Source organism: Anabrus simplex, chromosome 10 (genome assembly GCF_040414725.1).
Source record: "Anabrus simplex isolate iqAnaSimp1 chromosome 10, ASM4041472v1, whole genome shotgun sequence".
In the NCBI taxonomy this organism is placed as follows: Eukaryota; Metazoa; Arthropoda; class Insecta; order Orthoptera; family Tettigoniidae; genus Anabrus; species Anabrus simplex.
In genome coordinates this window covers 14,848,369-14,867,115 of record NC_090274.1, presented here as the reverse complement: position 1 = coordinate 14,867,115, position 18,747 = coordinate 14,848,369, and the positions used below count along the sequence as shown (strand labels likewise).

At 39.8% G+C, this 18,747-nt stretch overlaps 1 long non-coding RNA gene across 1 annotated transcript in view; it reads left to right on the top strand.

Annotated features, from left to right (window-relative positions):
• Window positions 1-14,543: 14,543 nt before the first annotated feature.
• LOC137502411 (uncharacterized) overlaps window positions 14,544-18,747 on the top strand; it is a 39,397-nt gene continuing 35,193 nt past the window's right edge. Inside the window, exons 1-2 of the long non-coding RNA XR_011018777.1 lie at window positions 14,544-14,645; window positions 14,750-14,844. This is a non-coding gene — a long non-coding RNA (uncharacterized lncRNA). The remainder of the gene's footprint in view (window positions 14,646-14,749; window positions 14,845-18,747) is intronic.

The following is an 18,747-nucleotide window of genomic DNA, read 5'->3' as shown; positions in this document are numbered from 1 at the left end:
AAACAATTCTCAGTGCAAGTGATATAAATATGCCCTACTCAGTCTATTTTCAAAAAAAAAAAAAAAGAAAAAAAGAAAAAAGATTTCAGCACGTTAGGGAAATTGGATACACATGAGAAATAAGATTTTAATACCTCATGCATGTCAATTATTCTTTCAAAGGCTGGAAATAAAGACACCCACCTAGTTTTGCCATGCCTAAGGAGTTGCTTGAAGTTAATTTCTACAAAATTGCAATTATCTGAAGTTCCTCTGTTCTTACTGTATGGATAGAAAAGTGATTATAAACCTGGGAACACAATACATACACTCAGAATCAGTACTTCAAACTGTCTGACCCGTGTAAAATAGCATTATGAAGAATGTGAGCTGGGTAACCCACACCAACTATATTTTCATTAACATATGATTTTAATTTACTAAACACATCCTTGCCCTCAACTAGCCTTCATCATCATCAATGTCGTCATTGTTCTTCCTGTCCAATTTGATCGTGGAATGGGTTCAGTGGCGTATATCAAGGGCTACCAAGGCTATTGGTGAAGTCCAAACCTCAAATGAGAATGATGGGAATCTAAACCACATTATAATATAAGCATCTGACAGATTGTTCCATTTACAAAACTTTAAAGGCAATGAGAAAAAATGCTGCACATATTTCTGAGAGCTAGGGGTCGGAGACAAATCATGCAGCCCAGGCTCTGCGTCCCTCAACCCACCTTGCGCGGTCTGACAGGTGCAGGGACCTGGGGGATAGGTCTGTCAGATCGCCACTGCTAACGAAGAACCATGTGTTAGTCATCGTATGTACTTCCTCACCTCATACTCGTAGATAACAAGAGTGCTGGTATTTCACTCCCATTTACTTCTACATCCTTGTTGGAAGACACTGCAGGGCTGCTGTTGTAGGACCTTTATAGCTTTCTGTTATAGGCAGATCTGCTAAAAATGAAATCCAATTTTTCAGGTTTAGTGTTCTCTTTTGTTGGTTGGAATCAAACCCGTGACCATGGGTCGGACACGACCACTGATCTCCCGAGGAAGCTGAACGATGGGTATGACTGCTGGTAATGCTGTAAAATTCAGAATGTGTATATAATAATAATAATAATAATAATAATAATAATAATAATAATGGTGCATGGTATCTGTATAGGTTTGGTGGGGACCAAATGAGTAAGAAATGAATGGCAGACATCCTAAATACCCGGTCCCCAAGTCATGGGAATTAACAGTACAAGGAGGTTGATCCTGAGAATTGAACCAGGGCCATCGGACCAAAGGCAAGCATTCTATCCATTTAGCCACAAAGTCAGACTTTAATTTGCTAAAACTTAGGCTACCATTTCCGCTGATCAGGTGTTGAATATTGACGGCTCCATGGCTAAATGGTTAGCATGTTGGCCTTTGGTCACAGGGGTCCCGGGTTCGATTCCCGGCAGGGTCGGGAATTTTAACCATCATTGGTTAATTTCTTTGGCACGGGGGCTGGGTGTATGTGTCGTCTTCATCATCATTTCATCCTCATCACGACGCGCAGGTCGCCTAAGGGAGTCAAATCGAAAGACCTGCACCTGGCGAGCCGAACTTGTCTTCGGACATTCCCGGCACTAAAAGCCATATGTCATTTAATTTCCATTTCAGTAGCAGAGGCCAGGGCAGTAGCTTGTGAAGCAGCCTTGATAACACATCAGGCTACTCTGTTGGCTACTGCCTACAGCTCAAAACACTTAAGGCTTGACATTCACTAAAGCAACTGTGGAACAGGGGTAACCAACGTCTAGTGGTAGCCCACATCTTGATCCCAGCATACACCGCTGAATGTGTTGTAGATCATTGATCTCCATCTCTGCCTGTCTTCCCACCATTCTTCATCAAACATCTTGAAAGTTTACCACTCTCTCTATTAGGTTTGGTTCAATTTATTGGTTCCTGGTCTACCTCTAGTTCTTTTCCCTCCAATCTCCTGTTTCAAGCATCAAATTTGGGATCCTTGTTCCTTCCATTCTTTTCACATGCCGATACCACCTCAGTCTCTATCGCTCAGCTTGCTTTATACGGCGAAAATTAGTGTTGTTATTGTCAGTGGTAAATGCTAAACAGTTTTCTTTTATATCTAAACTTGACAGTGTATCTCTAATATACGTGATATTGTCTCAGAAGTTCTGATTTCAGCTACCTTTGTCCGAATACCCCCGGCTTTAAGGTCAAGTATTGAATCAAAACGGGAAATATTTTCTGGGGGCCATGATTGCCTACCATCAGTACAAACCCCTAAACAAGAAATGTATTGTGACATCAACAGTGTGCGATGCAATAACTTGTCTTGTTCTTGCACAGGTAGTGTTCTTTGCAGTGTCCGAATCACAATAAACTTTTGCATTTAAGTTAGATGTATAGTCCGTGACTTTATATGGAACATGACATTGAGCCTCATGATACAAAAGTATTGCCTCTGCAGTGCTGACATAATATAATCTAAAGACAATGTAGATTGAAGAAAACATCTTTTAATGGCAGAAGTATTTTCTGAACTACCATTATGTTTCTGGGGGGGCTAGATGCACATCTAAATCTTATGCCCCTAAAAGAGAAATGTTAGTCCAGTATTTAAATGTGCAAAGACTTGGTTATAAAAAAAAAAATAAGTGTTATAAATACTAATAATTTATTTAGATATTAAAATAATGTGTTATACTTGGTGACTTGGTTAGAAAATCAATCTCATAATAAGTATTTTAAAAAATTGTATCATAGCAATAGGGCAGCTCACATACCTTGATTAACACCAAAATATACATGAACTTGTACGCATACCTTTATGTGCTATGGAACATATGTTGCTGGAGGACAAATAAGACACTGTGCTTCGTGTCCATTTCTCCTGGCTGTAAATCCTTCATACTTCTTTGCTAATGAAAATGAAAACCTACAACCTGTTTTTGTCATTGACCGGATCAGAGATGAAATCAATGAAGCCCCCATCTTGCGGTGAGGATAGGAATAGTGCTGGCTGCCGAGGCCTGTCGCACTCCTCTGGGGTAATGTTTAATGACTGACAGATGAAATGAAATGATATTGTAGTGTGTTGCTGGAATGAAAGATGACATGGAAAACCAGAGTACCCGGAGAAAAACCTGTCCTGCCTCCACTTTGTCCAGCACAAATCCCACATGGAGTGACCAGGATTTAAACCACAGAATCCAGCGGGCAAATGCTGGGGCTGTACCTTAATTAAGACAACGGCCACTTCCTTCCCACTCCTAGCCCTTTCCTACCCCATCGTTGCTGTAAGAATGATCTGTTTCGGTGTGACGGAAAGCAACTTGTAAAAAAAAGTTTATTGTAGACGTCAGTCATATTATTTAAAATTAGACTGCACTTCATAATGGACAATTTTCAAGGTTACTTTCAGCTAGTAATCCCAGTATTATACGGTAAAAGAAAAATTCATTCTTCTTCCTCTTCTCCTCCTCCTCTTCCTCCTTCTGTCCCCTACAGTATAATAAATATCTTTGCTGAGCAAGTTGGCTGTACAGTTAGGGTCGCGCAGCTGTGAGCTTGCATTCGGAAAATAGTGGGTTCAAACTGTCGGCAGCCCTGGGCCCTATTTCATAAAACATCTTTCACTAATATTATTAGATATTTCTAATAATATTAGTAAATTGTTTCATAGACAACATGAATAATTTTGACTCAAACTAATTTCTAATATTAATAGCAAATAACTCTATGAAACATAATACTAATATAATTAATTAATATTATTGGTTTCTTACTAACTATTCAGAAAACAGGTTTTAGCACAACCTGCTCCAGGAACTAGTTTGCCAGACTTCAACATTACCATCTCAAATACATCTCTGGAACAGGTAGACTTCTTTTCCTACTTTGGGAGTATTCTCTCATCTCGTTGTACCTCGGAGATGGATTTAGAAAATAGAATACGAGCTGCTCATTGTGCTTTTGGACGTCTACCTTGCAAAGTGTTTCCTAATAAAGAACTAAATATATCCACTGAACTGATGGTGTACCAAGCTGTCGCTATCTCCGCTTTATTGTATGAACGTGAAACATGGACTCTATACCGCTGTGACATCAAGAAATTGGAACGTTTTCACCAGCAGAAGCTTAGGATCATTAGGAATATCAAGTGGGAGGATTATGTCTCCAATGTTGTAGTACTTGAAAGGGCACTGATGTACAGTATAGAAGCTTCCATCATAGGTCACCAGCTTAGATGGATTGGTCATGTCCAACGCATGGATGACAACAGGCTACCCCAACAGATACTATACAGTGAACTCAGCTCTGGCAGGAGGCCACGTGGTGCACCTCTGAAACGCTACAAGGATCAGATCACAAAAACCTTGTAAAGCACAAACATTGACCCCAGTAATTGGCACACACTTACTGAAGATCGCCCTCGCTGTCGCGCAGTCACATCCACTGCTGTATTGCAGTTTGAAACTGAGCGTCGAAGACTGCAAACAGAGGCTCGTCTTAGAAGAAAACTCAGACAAACTCAACCACCATGAAGAAAACATCTTTTAATGGTAGTATTATTTTCTGCACTACTATTATGTTTCTGGGGGGCTAGATGCACATCTAAATCTCTCTCTCTTTTTCTTTTTTTTTTTTTTTTTTGCTAGTTGCTTTACGTCGCACCGACACAGATAGGTCTTGTGGCGACGACGGGACAGGGAACGGCTAGGAGTGGGAAGGAAGCGGCCATGGCCTTAATTAAGGTACAGCCCCAGCATTTGCCTGGTGTGAAAATGGGAAAACACGGAAAACCATTTTCAGGGCTGCCGACAGTGGGGTTCGAACCTACTATCTCCCGAATACTGGATACTGGCCGCACTTAAGCGACTGCAGCTATCGAGCTCGGTCATCTAAATCTTGTGCCCCTGAAAGAGAAATGTTAGTCCAGTATTTAAATGTGAAAAGAGTTGGTTAAAAAAATTGGGTAATAAATATTTAAAGTATATTTAGATATTAAAATAATGTGTTACTTTGGTGACTTGGTAAGAAAATCTATCTCATAATAAGTATTAAAAAAAAAAAATTGTATCATAGCAATACGGCAGCTCACATACAACACCAAAACATACATTGCTTCTTCTTGTTTTCAGGGGCCTAACATCGAAGGTCATCGGCCAAAACATACATTAAATTGTACGCACACCTTCATGTGCTATGGAAACCTGTTTTCCAGTCATTGATCGGGTCAGGGATGGAATGAATGAAGCCCCCATCTAGCGGCGAGGATAGGAATAGTGCCAGCTGCCGAGGCCTGTTGCACTCCTCTGGGGCAATGTTTAATGACCAACCCTGGTGGGTAAACAGATTAAAAAGAAAGAAGGGACGAATGTTGATGTCTCAAAAAGAACATTTCATTCAAATTGAAAGTAGGGGTATTCCTCTGTTCTTATTTGTCCAACCCTTGTCCCGTTTCTCTACGGGGTCGGTATGAGGCGAGATTACTCTGTTGTGGCGGGTTTTTATGACCGGGTGCCCTTCCTGATGTCAACTTCATCAGAGGAGTTAATGAGATGAATGATATGATAGTGGGAAGGGAGAGGGCGAGGCTCGGTGCCGGCAAATAGCCTACTCCTCTCGAGTTGCACCAAGGGATTTGCTCAAGACTTAACGTCTCCATCCAACAGATGTATGACCATCAACAGCGTCATATGCCCTCACTCCACATGAGCACTGCGGAGAGGTTTGGAATTTAATCCAGGCTTTTGGCATGCAATCTAGTGATTAGAAATTGTATACCACCACAGACAGTTTAGACTTCACTGCTTTAACGATCATGGCCACCAGGAGGACTGTTATTCCTCTGATCTAAATGTGTGAAAATGCTTTCATGGATGTTAAATAATTTGCCTTTGTTTACTCTATATAGAATCAATAAATCATTATTAAGAGATATAAATTGATTAAATTGGGACGTGTTCTATCATGGCTGAAAAATTATTGTGTTTCTTGGCATTAACATGCTTCTGATATTGGATTTGGAGGTTTCTACCTGTTTGAGCAATAAAACTGGAATCACAGTTGGGACACTTGACCTTGTAAATGCGTGAATTGGAATAATTTTGCTATTGTTGAGACTGTGTTATAAAAAAATGTTTGTGTAGGGCCTACTAAAAGCTATAGCCTACTAAAATTTTGTTTACCGGGCGAGTTGGCTGTGCGCGTAGAGGCGTGCGGCTGTAAGCTTGCATCCGGGAGATAGTAGGTTCGAATCCCACTATCGGCAGCCCTGAAGATGGTTTTCCGTGGTTTCCCATTTTCACACCAGGCAAATGCTGGGGCTGTACCTTAATTAAGGCCACGGCCACTTCCTTCCAACTTCTAGGCCTTTCCTATCCCATCGTCGCCATAAGACCTATCTGTGTCGGTGCGACGTAAAGCCCCTAGCAAAAAAAAAGTTTTGTTTTTTTAGTAGGATGGCGATCTGCAAAAACGGTATTATTATTATAAGACAAAGTCAGGTATTCAATTTTTGATTATGGGTTCTCTAACAAGGGAAGTGGAGGATTTATTTTGCAATTTGTGAATTATTTTGTCACCAAAATGCTTACTTTTATCATACCATACCATTAGTAAGTGCAATTTTGCAAATGTTGATGACTTTGTTTTTAAACTCTTAGTTTTATAAATTAAGCTACAAAAACTTCTTTCTTCAGGGTGTCTAGGTGTTGAGAATCCTTTTTTATGATGTTACAAGTTTGTGTACCTTTTAATCTATTAGTTCGTAAAGTTTCTTTAAGACATGCAGTGTATTAACTAAGATGGAATCTTAATCACTCCACTGTTGTACCATCTTCTGATCACTGTTAAAATGATAGCAAAGAATAACTATAGCCTTTGGGCTTTGATGATAATTGATATTGTTATTACAAGTAATAATTATGGCGAACTGTAACAAATATTTTTCTAATCTTTCCTGAGTTGCTAATCCATTTGAAACTAATGAACATTTCCTCAAAATGTATGATATCCTAGATTTTTCAGAAATCCCCCGCTTCCCTGATGCCAGACAAAAGGATATGTCTGGGATTTTCTGGATGTCTGGTAAACCTGCTGTGGGTGGACATACTGCCAATTAGGGCCTACCCACGGACAGAGTTAATGTGCCCAATTCAGAGCCGCTTCAAGGTAACGGAGAACCTGCTCCATAGGGGTCGCCATTATCTCTTTAAAAAAAATATGTGCAGTAGAGCAGTAGATAGTCCCAAGAAATTTCCAGTGTTTGATAGGAACCATTTACAATATAACATAACCCTAATATAACGTGATGAACATTTTTTTTTTTTTTTGAAAATGTTATGAGAAAAGAATTTAGAATAATGTTGAAAAGCCTAGTTTAGTTTTGTTGTTTACTGTTTTTAAACTCTACTAAACTATGAGTCACTTACTTTTATGGAATTAACATTAACATGATTTGGTGGATCCTATGGCAACATCCACAAGTTTCTGACCAACATGTTTTTGATTATGCTTAGGCGCAAAAGTTGTGTGTGCCAAAGCCGAAATAACGCATATCACATCTCAGAAAATGCATCGGCACTTCTGAATTGCTATTTTAAGCACTGATATATAAATGAAAAGAAACTTTTCAAAATCTCCCAAACGCTTTCATAAATAGAATGTTACCTAGCTACTGTGCAGGCTGTGATGTAAGCTATGGATGGCCAGACAATGTTACCTAACAACCGTGCAGGCTGTGAAGTAAGGTATGGATGGATGGCCAGACAATGTTACCTAACAACCGTGCAGACTGTGATGACCAGGCAATGTTACCTAGCAACTGTGCAGGCTGTGATGAAAGGTACAGATGGATGGCCAGACAATTTTACCTAACAACCGTGCAGGCTGTGATGTAAGGTATGGATGGATGGCCAGACAATGTTACCTAGCAACTGTGCAGACTGTGATGTAAGGTACAGATGGATGGCCAGACAATGTTACCTAACAACTGTGCAGACTGTGATGTAAGGTACAGATGGATGGCCAGACAATGTTACCTAGCAACTGTGCAGGCTGTGATGACCAGGCAATGTTACCTAACAACCGTGCAGGCTATGTCTTATGGCTGGCGGTCATCTGGAATTAGCAGCCGTTTATGGATGGCCATAACTGAGAGACATATTTATGATCATTGGATATTCCCACACTGTACGGAAATGTGACACCATTTCCTTTTTTTTTTTTTTTTTATGCCATTTTCACCAGTCGAGTTAGTGGGGGACTTCAAATTTGGGGATATTATTGTTGTTATAAATCATCTTCATTAGACTTTTGTCTTTCAGTATTCAGTCTGCAAAGCTCCGTGCATTAACTAATCTCTCTAGCGTCATTTTGTTCCACGCTTCTCACCACTAAATCTCTAAAAACTGGATAGCCTACCCATGTTCATCTTGGTTTCCCTTTACTTCTCTTATCCTCCTCCATTCGCCTCATATGACCCCACCCCCGAAGCCGGTTTCTACGCTCAGCCTTTATCTCCTCTCCGAGCACCCTCTTGCCATTGTTCCCACCTGTTCGTGTCAGCGATCATTCTCACCACCTCCATGACTGTTATTTTCAGCTTATGGGTAAGATGTCCTGAGTCCACTGTACATCAAGGTCGAGATGTTGTGAGAGAACACATATTATCCTGCCTCTGTGGATCCGTGGTAGAGTGTCGGCCTCCGGATCCCAAGCTAGCGGGTTCAAACCCGGCAGAGGTAGTCGGATTTTTGAAGGGCGGAAAAAAGTCCATTCGACACTCCATGTCGTACGATGTCGGCATGTAAAAGATCTCTGGTGACACATTTGGTGTTTATCCGACAAAATTAATTAAATCTCAGCCATAGACGCCCAAGAGAGATCCGGTTTACTCTGTCTGCCATCTAGCGGACCTAGAGTAAAACGGAACGTCGAAATTGACGAGCAGACAGCCAGATGGCGTCAAATCGAAATGTCTGCACGGCAGCTGAGGCCATACGATTATTATTATTATTATTATTATTATTATTATCCTAAGTAGTTGAAATAATCCACGCATTCGGATTTCATTTTCCAGATCTAACATTCAGTCCCCATATTTTTCTTCCCTACTGACGCCACTTATTAGTGTTGGAAATGCTTTTTTTACATATCATACTCGCTACAACTCTTTTCAAGTTCCAAGATATTAGATTGCTGGTTGCCAGCGCAGTGGGCCATTAAGACAAAACCGTGAAATCGAGCTGGGTACCTTCTTACCTTTCACACTACTTATGTTAGATACGTGATTATGTAGGAAATTTCCAATGACGAAAAAGTTGCTGTCAAGGCTGAAGTTAACAGGTATTTCGCGACTTACACAATCATACTAAACATTTCGACAGATATTATGTGTCTTCCCAGAATCCTTACAAGAATGAATCGTGCGCAGGGCCGATTGGGCCCTCGGTAGGAAGAGAAATGTGAGGTCCTCTGTTACATCTCCTAACATTCAATAATAATAATAATAATAATAATTAGAGGACCCGTGCTGCTCCGTAGCATGTGTTATAAACAGGTGAGATAAGTCGTCTTGATATGCCTGTCATAGTCATCTTGTTTTGGTTTTATGAACGTTTAATAAGAAGCGCGTTATGAAATGCCGCAGTTCATAGTCAGAATTCATCCATTCTGACGTTATCATGCCGTTTGTTTGCTAAAAATCTATCCATATATTCGCTTTTTTTTTTTATCCTGCAGTTCTTGGTGTAAGGCTTGGTACTGTGTCGTGGTAGACAATGGTATTTTTAATCGCATTTCTGCTATATAGAACTGTTGTCTGGTGAGCTCATAGGTTAGTCTCGAAAGATCGTTTTTTGCCAGGCAGAGAACATTTTTTAAAGATACATGGCCTTCACTTTTTCTAATGCAGCTAGGTTATCTTACGATAGGTGTTCCCAGATAATGTCTAAGGCGAATGTCATGATGGAGTCTGTTTGTCTTTTCCTCTTAGCAGCATGTAAGTTATATGGAACGCTTTGCCATCTGTTGAATAGCCTATCTGGAAGCTGGGAAAGGTTAGAGAATCAAAGGGTATCTAGCAGGGAATAGTATTCTTCCGTGATCAGAGGTGGCTTGGCAGATAGTAATCAAACATGGCTGCTTGCAGTGACATTACTATTATTAGAAAATGCGCACAATGCGCAAAAATTGACATGGAAGAACAGAATTTTGTCAAAGATTCTGTTCTAAGTACACAGTACATAGCATGATACCTGTCGCACTGAAGGTTACATCTTTCACACAGACACGTTTGTCCGGGTTCGTGAAATCGTTTGTTCGCACATATCTTGTAATGGAATCCATTAGTAGCAAACCTTGTTATAATATGTCTGAGGTTGAAGTTAGCTTGCTTCCAATCTGGTCGTCATAGCATCAGTGGAATAAAATTCACTCCATATTTCTGATCTTTTTCGTTGTCTGTCTTTAATTATTTTATCATAGTTCACGGTAGAAGGCAAACCGTGACTTATCCTTAAATGTTTTATGAAGAATGTTTCTCTAGTAAGTTCGTATGCGAGTCTTGACAGGGTATATTTTGATAGGCCTAAACAGCTTTCAAAAACCGAGCTTTCACTTTCTCAACTGTAGCAAGATCATGCTTGATGATGATGATGCTTGTTGTTTTAAGGGGCCTAACATGGAAGGTCATCGGCCCAGCAAGATCATGGAGGGATAATTTGGGCCATATGATTTCAATGCCGTATGTTAGGCTGGGTACAATTTTGGCATAAGCAATCTTCATGGCAGTTTCTAGTGAGAGCTGTTATAAGTTTTGTATACCATGAATACCTTGTATTGCTGTTGTTGATCTATCTTTTATATGGGTTCTGAAGGACTTGATTGTTGTTTGAAGAGTAATGCCTAAGTATTTAAATGTGTTTACTATTTCTAATGGTTTATTCTTATGAAATACTTTATCGTTTGCTGCTAAATTTCCCTCTTTTTCTGAAGATCATTTGTACTGTTTTCTTATCGTTGATTTTGAATTTAATGTTATCTGTCCAGGCAGCTATGCTGTCCAATCCCTCTTGAAGATCTTCTTTGTTGTTTGAGACCAGAACCATGTCATCTGGGTACATATACAGTGATAACTTTGATATTTGCCTTTACTGACCTAGTGTGTCTTCTGGCATGGGCTAGAGTAATTTTGTTACTTTCATTGATCTGTCTCTGTCTTATCCTTGGCTTTGACAATATGAAGGTGACTGAGGTATGAGTGATGCTAGTAATGCCATTCCTTTTGGAGCCAGTCCCTGCTATGAATGGTGTGAACATGTTGCTCATAGGGTCGGTCGGTGCATGCATTTCAGTGGGCTTGGCTGACTGATATGTAATAGCAACTTCTGGCTCGGTGAGGAAAGCAAGGGGAAACTCATTTCTCCAGTACGCCTCTTCAGTGATGCCTAGGCCATCTATGACAGCTGATGGCAGAGCTGTTGAGGATCCAACCAGCCTTAGGGCTGAAGACTGAACATACATATATACATACATACATACAACTCTTTGATATGTCCTTAATTACAGTGACGTTACTAAGGATGAAAATCACTTATATCAGAATGTTATTGAAAGCGTTAGTCGCTAAGCAACCCGTTAAGTACCCGTTAAGGATAAGCCTTCGCCTGGAATTATTGGAGTGATAATTTAATTATTTGATTTTATGATTAATCAAAGTTGAACTTAGAGATCTATCAATGTCTCATGATTCACCGGCAGGTAATTCCGGAGAGAATAAAACAGAAATGAAGCAAATCGGTCCAGTAGAACGGACGGGCGGATTTGCCAAAGCGGTTTTTAGTAAACTCTTTTCACATATAGAGAATAATAAATAATAATAATAATACACCGGTACTGGTCGACTTCCAAGTCCATGGTGATTCCATTGGGGGATGTAAAATCCCCGACAGTGGTAGTAAATGGAGGGCGACCAAACTTCCTCTTTTATTCGACTCTGTCCTCCATTTTTGACCATTGTCCGGGGTCCGGGTGGATTATTAAAAAGAACCGTAATGCCCTCCCGTATTTAGTGAATCTGCTCATTTTGGGGGAATCTGTTTTATACTTCGTTTTTACAGGTATTCTTTATTGCGCGACGACATCATCGATATCTTGTAGAAATGCGATTATGGACATGGGCGCCCGCAGGATCTTTTCCAGGGGGGGGGGGGCACATTAACAATGTTCTTGAATATAAAAACCAATATAACGTCAGCAACATTAAATTGTTTACAGAAACTTCCAGTTATAACATATGCTAGATGACTGTGAGTAATTTCAGTTTATGAAATAATCTGGTATGATATTAAACAATTGATCATCAACATCTTTAGAATTCCAGGGGGGGGGGGCAAGTGCCCCCCCTTGCGGGCGCCCATGATTATAGATATGCAGTACACACGATTATTCTATGCATACCTTGTATTATGATAATAGACACTATTTACTATTCTATATATTGCATGCTTTTCTCTCAGCAATAGCCTGTCAGAGCACTGCCATATTATACTCCGCACTGCTTTGCTTCTAAATTGACGTTCTGGACGATTTTGGCTCTGTCTGGTGGTTATGCGCTGAAACAAAGACATCAAACCAAATACAGTAGAGACAATACGCGACACTTCCGGATTTAGCCTTGTTAAAATGGGAGAAAAGTCGCAAGTGGCGCTCCTAGTGGCTTGACCTGAAAATTCGTGCTAAATTCAAATATCAATGGAAATGTATATACGGAAATGGATAAATAAATTTCGTCTAGAAAGAAAGTGTTACTAAGATATTAACTTCAAAGTTGCTAAAGCAATTCTGGATAAATGAATGAAGAATTACTTAACAGGTTATTATTTAAAGACTGAAATTAGACATATTATCAAGATGTGAAATGGACTGCTCTGAAAGGGCTTGATCTTTCATTTATGCATTACGTTTTTAGCTTTAGAATTCCTGCCTGAACGTTCACGGCTATATTATTCTTTTTTCTCATTTAAAAGCATTCTATCATCATATTAAAACACTTGTCAACAAAAATATCGGCACATTCCTTACACACATGATTCAATGAATTTACATTTAAGAGCTGGACGATTTTCCTTTTAACTTGAAGCCTACTAACAGAAAGAAAATCTATAAATTTAGTCTCAAAAACATTCAAACTTTCCCTATAAGCAATACTTGCCATAATGCCGTTACATTAGGGTAAAGCAAATTTGCATCATCATATTGAAAATGAAAACCTACAACCTGTTATCCAGTCATTGACCGGGTCAGGGATGTAATGAATGAAACACATATAGGCTGTTATTACAATGGGGTCGCCACTCCCAAGGTGATTTATTAATGAGTGATAAATGCTACGAAATGATAATGGAGAGTGTTGCTGGAATGAAAGATGACAGGGAAAACCGGAGTACCCGGAGAAAAGCCTGTCCCGTCTCCGCTTTGTCCAGCACAAATCTCACATGGAGTCACCGGGATTTGAACCACGGTATCCGGCGGTGAGAGGCCGACGCGCTGCCGTCTGAGCCACGGAGGCTTCTGCATCATCATATTGTTTCAACAAAATATGTACATTTCTTAAATCACTCATATTTTCTTCAGTGCTTGACAACGCATTACAGCATTCCAAATGGGGTAACTTGGAACACAACCAGCTACACTCATATGCATATGTATTTTCCTGATTTAAATCAAACCCACAGATCACACCTACAACAACACATCGGTATCGAAGGTTAACTGCGGCACTATACAATAAAATATGCGTATGATATTTTAAGCCAGTTAAAATATGGGTCGAGCAGGTCAGAAGATTATGAAGTACTATAAAAATCTCTTTGTCACTGGAAGAATATATATGCTAACACAATATTACCGTACTTACATTTTGTTGTCACGAGGGAAACGAAAGGAAGACCGCGCATTCTTCTTTACTTCATAGTTACTGCAGCCAAACACAGCACATACCTTTCCCCTCATGTTTAGAGGAGATATCAAGGAATGACGCACGCATGTCAACTCACTGAAAACGCATAAATAACACCAAACAAATACACGTCCTCTTATGACAGATTCAGTAGTTCTCAGGTCAATCCGCTAGAGAGAGCTCTAATACCTGTCCCTCGATATCTCGCTGAGTGTCGCGTATTGTCTCTACTGTATTTGATCCAACCAATCCCAAGCTGCCATTCATATATACAGACTGCGATCTCGAAACCTAGTTGCCAACTGTAATATTTACATTCACCAGGTGGTTAACCTATCCCGCTCAGCGTGTATGGTATTCGGTACGGTGCGTGATCTTTTGCATTTTTCTTCAGTATTAGTGTTTTTCATATTAGTCGTTATCTCTCTAGTATGGTACAGTATAGCATAGTTTACAGTTTAGCACAGCATAAGTTATTACAATACAGGTTTAGTAGTTCAGTGTATAAAATAGCTGTAGTTTTATTTAGTCCGTGTATTGGTTAGTGTACTTAGTTCGTGCGTGTTTACTATGTTTCAGTGTAGTTCGGGAAAGACAAGGGGCAAAAAAGTGACTCTGTCACGCTGAGATCAGTGGAGTGCTCCCTTTGTAGGCCATAACCTCCTTCCTGAGCCAGCCATTAACAGTGAGTGATCTGTTATTTCCTCATTCTCTTTTATTCTTAATAATTCATTTTCTTTTTAGTGTCGGATGTTATTATTAAGTGTAATTTTTGTTCATCGTTTCCAGTCCCGATTCATCCGCTTTCCTCAGTACGGTTGTACATTCTACCGCGATCGTATTGCATCAGCTGTTCTCGCGGCAGGAGCGCGCTGGTAACAGAGGTAAGGCGATGTTCATTTGTTCTGCGAAACGTTAGTTTAGAAGTAAACCCGTGCGGAGTATAATGTGAGACAACTGACAATGTGCCAAGTGACAGGAGATAACCGGGATTTGAAGGAAGCATGTTTTAAATGGATAGCGCTGAAAGTAACATTGATTATTGTGATGTTGAAAAAATATACTCTGTATTTGGCTTTCAAACTGATGATGTGAAATATTTTGAGCAGTTCTGCAATTTCAAACAATTCCTGAAAGACAGTAGTGATGACCATGCATATAACAAATTACGTACCTTGCAGTCAGAAATGGACATAATCAGTTGTAGTTCAGAGTTATTAAAACTCGCAGAATAGTTTTTTCCTATATCAGGGCACACTGCACGCGTAGAAAGAGTACTTTCATTGGTCTCAGCACAATGGACCGATAATACTGTAGGAACCGTTTCAAAGTAGAATATGTTAAAATCCTCTTAATGGTTTACATGTGTGTATGTTAGACACGCCAAAACTCCTAAAGGCAACTGAATCTTGAGAAAAGTACCAGCAAAGCGTGTAAATTACATTCATTTTTAAAATGTTGTAAGAATTGACTGTATATTATGGAAACGGATACCTTTTCCTTATGTATGTGAAAATTAGAAAATGTGTAAATTCAGATTCTCAATGGAGGATTTTTGGTCGTCTTTTCGGTATTGTCCTCTTTTAGTTATCTATTTGCATTTGGTTACCCTATATAAATGTGTCATTAGAAAGAAATCACCACAATTCTCTGTTTCCCCATAAGTAAACTAACCGTGAAAAGCAGGGGTTTCCAAATGGCGGCTCGCGGGCCGCATTGCGGTCCGTAAGGCCTTTTTAAAAACATATTTTAATAAATGTGAAGAAAATTGACAAAAAAATATTTCAGAGCTCGTTAAAAAATGTAGCCTAATAATTGTTATATCCTTTATACACCTAGGTCAGAATTAATTCATTCTTTATTATTATGTGCGTATTGACCCAATAGCGATTCTGTTTTCTGAGTTGTCAAACAGCTCTCATCCTTTCTCCGTGGATCCTTTTTCGTTCTTCTGTCCACTTTCTTCCAGTTTTCTTTTTCACTTCGTTCTTTGGTTGCACTTTCCATCCATTAATTTTTTTCCTGTAGAGGTTTTTGCCTGTGGTGTTATTTGAGTTTATCTGGGCTTTTTCCAGATCCTTCTTCACTTCCAGTACCCATGGAATATTTTTTAGATGTTCTATGTAGCTGAGAATCTTGTGTGTCAGTCTACTTGCCGGCAGTCTGCGGACGTGCCCATAAAATTTCAGACGTCTTTTGCGGATGTCTGCTGCAATGTTGGAAAGCTCTTCTGTCACTTTGCGTGACCTCAGTCTATATCCATCTTCTGTTTTTCGGGGGCCGAGAATTTTCCTCAGGATTCTTCTTTCTTCTTTTAAAATGTTTTCTAGGTCACCTTTCCCATTCTGGCATATAAGACTTCGGGTTTCATTACTGTATTGTAGTGTCTGATCTTTGCATGGCGGGACAAGCACTTTTTATTGTATATGTTGTGAACCCTACCGTAGGCTTTCCGAAATTTTTGTAAGCGAATTTTCTGGGCAGCCTTCTCGCCTCCCGTTGGTTCAAGTATTTCTCCCAAGTACTTGAAGTGTGGTACTAGGTTGATTTTCCCATATGTCGTGTTCAAATTTTGGATGTCAAGATTTGAGTAGAAGAACTTGGTCTTTTCAAAGGAAATTTGTATGCCAACCTTTCCAGCACATTCACTAAGGGTTTCAATTTGTTTAACGGCTGTGACTACATCATCTGTCAGTATGGCAATGTCATCTGCAAAAGCGAGGCATGATATCTCAATACCGTCTTTGGGTCGTCCTAGTTGTATGGGGCGCCAGTATCCCATGTCTTTCAATGCCTTCTCCCACTCGCGGATGACTTTGTCAAGGACGAGGTTGAAAAGAAGCGGAGATAAGCCGTCACCTGTTTTTAAGTATTCACTTGGTCTGAATAATTATTTTAGATTTAAAAAAAACCTCAGCGGAAAATGAACCATTATAAAAATGGCTATGGAATCCGTACCAAATCTTGAACTTCATGCCAATCTCACTGTGGACATTTTATTGCTTTGTAGCATGCATTGAATACCAAGAAATTACTTAATTGCCATTGGTGTAAGAAGCGCCTTCAGTTCTTCATTATTCTCTCATTGATAGTACTGGCTGGTACACAGTGTTGCACTTTGGAAGAAATTTTCAGGGAAGTACTCCTGGAAGTACATTGCTGGGATTCTAGGCTCTTACAGCTGTTATCATTGTTCCCTTCACACTACTCCCATAAATAATTCTTCTTTATGTACTATCTTAACTGGGCCCAGCTGAGCACTGAACATCTGTTGCTCTATTTTTGAAAAACAAGAGCATGGTGGTTCCTTAAAGACCGGTTCATCGTTACCTCGAAACAGCTCTTGGTATATGTTGACATTTCTTTGGGTTCTCAATGTCCCTTCGTATGCTGTTGTAAAGGACATGAATGCTACAAAGTGTGATAGATATTGCATGAAGGCCGTGCTAACGAATATTACAGTCTTGGTCATTTCACGGTGAATGATTTAATTACGTGCATCCGCTGTGTAACTAACCAGTAAGTTGTTGTCGGCTTCTGCGCTGGGGAATTCTTTGTCCGCTTCGTCTGTTGTGACATTTATTCTGATTCACGGTCACACGTGTGGCGGACTTAACGTCTACGTCATTTTCCGTACAACGGGGGAGACCTGACTGACTCGGCAGTGTTAAAGCAAAATTGACATGGGACATTGTTTTGAGAATGATTTTTATCAAAATAGGGTCAATTATGTTATATTTATTTAGTACTCAAAACGATATTGTAATCCGTCAATATATTAAAAGTTTACTAACAACAGGTTTGGCAACTCCGTCCGTCCGTCCGTTCTACTGGACCGATTTACTTCATTTCTATTTTATTCTCCCTGGAAGTACCTGCCGGTGAATCATGAGACATTGATAGGTCTTTTTTTTAAAATATTTATTTACACATTTTGGCATTTGGTCCGTAAGACCATGCTGCCAGCTCTGTACAATTAGAAAACAGGATGGTCAAAGAGCAACATCTTTACCACTTGGGACCTATCAGATGTAAAGCTTTTCAGGCGTTTGCTCTATTAACCAGCGTTTCGTCTTAGGTCTGACACTAGACTCGTCAGAGTGGGATGTGTCAGACCCTACCCACTGTCGCTGGGTGTATGCACGTGAGCTTATCAGAAGCCTATATATGAGGCGCAGTCTGATAACTGCATACAGGAGATAAATCTCCACAATGGAATTATTGCCCGCCTAGCAATTCCGAATGGAAAATTCTAAATTCCCATGGAGGGAATTAGATATTTTTCACCAATAGAGCGTGTCAGAAACATATCAAATGTAAAGCTTTTCAAGCGTTTGCTCTATTAACCAGCGTTTCGTCTTAGGTCTGACACTAGACTCGTCAGAGTGGGATGTGTCAGACCCTACCCACTGTCGCTGGGTGTATGCACGTGAGCTTATCAGAAACCTATATATGAGGCACAGTCTGATAACTGCATACAAGAGATAAATCGCCACAATGGAATTATTGCTCGCCTAGCAATTCCGAATGGAAAATTCTGAAAAGCTTTATATCTGATATGTTTTTGACACTCTCTGTTGGTGAAAAATATCTAATTCCCTCCATGGGAATTTAGAATTTTCCATTCACTTGGGACCTTTCATGGCATTGTGACTAATTGGTGATAGAAACCCACGGTACAAAACTTGGGTTGGATGAGGACATTTTAAATACAGACTATAGAACAAATTCATCACAATGTTAAATTGGCTTCACTTAAAAAATTGGCTATTGCTTGATATATACGG